Source organism: Psammomys obesus, unplaced genomic scaffold, assembly GCF_907164565.1.
Source record: "Psammomys obesus unplaced genomic scaffold, mPsaObe1.curated_primary_1811, whole genome shotgun sequence".
Classification (NCBI taxonomy): Eukaryota; Metazoa; Chordata; class Mammalia; order Rodentia; family Muridae; genus Psammomys; species Psammomys obesus.
The window spans coordinates 14989366-14990268 of record NW_026585894.1 but is presented as its reverse complement, the minus strand read 5'-3'; the positions used below and the strand labels follow the sequence as shown (position 1 = coordinate 14990268).

The following is a 903-nucleotide window of genomic DNA, read 5'->3' as shown; positions in this document are numbered from 1 at the left end:
TTCAAATGTACTATGGTTCCTGGAATGATTTTTCCGTTTTGCTCAATGGATCACAGATGGACTGGGGAGGGAAGGAGCATATGCAACTTCATGAGAGCATAAAGAATGCATTCTGCCCTTTTCTTGTTTAAAGTGGGTTGGTATTATTTTTAACCAACTTGGTTTGTCTTAATTATCCCACTCCATTGTGTTGGGTCTATAATTTGGAAGGTAATTCTCTTAGTGTAGATGTCCTTTGAAATCACATTTGTATTTACTCATGTAAGATGTGTTTACTTGAAGCCTAATATATGACTAATGTTCAAGGTACTGCAATCATGAAATTGGACCTAAACTTGTATTATTTTGGTAGATCAAATATAAGAAGATTGCATTTTTGTGTCATGCCTTCAATTCCTCTTCAAATATTTTATTTTAGAGCATAGAAAAGGGAAAATGGGGTAGTTTTTAAAAATTACTAATACCCGTTCATTCCTTTTTCCTCCTTCGCTGTCTGAAGGAAAGATGAGTCACCAGCAGCACTACTGGAGTCACCCGTGGAAGTTCTGCCAGGGTTCTCTGCTCCAACCGCCACAATCTGATCCAGAAATACGGGCTGAACATGTGTGGTCAGTGTTTCTGTCAGTATGCAAAATACATAGGTTTCATTAGGTTGGACTAAGCCACCTTTAATCAATTATTCAAGACTGTCTACCCAGTGAAACTGATCATGCTAGTGTTTATACATAAAGAATTAAAAAGTGAAGACCTTCAAAAAGATTAATTATAATATATCCATAATATTTCTTGTCCATTTTATCACAGTTTATTTATGTTAGAAGCATCTATTCATGGGGAAAGTATGGATCAGGCAGAGTTCTAGCCATTGAGTGTAAAGTTGTACACAAGCCCTGACTTTGTTCT

At 36.3% G+C, this 903-nt stretch overlaps 1 pseudogene; it reads left to right on the top strand.

The window, feature by feature from the left end:
- Positions 1–504: 504 nt before the first annotated feature.
- On the top strand, positions 505–661 carry LOC129671033 (40S ribosomal protein S29-like; annotated as a pseudogene).
- Positions 662–903: the final 242 nt, after the last annotated feature.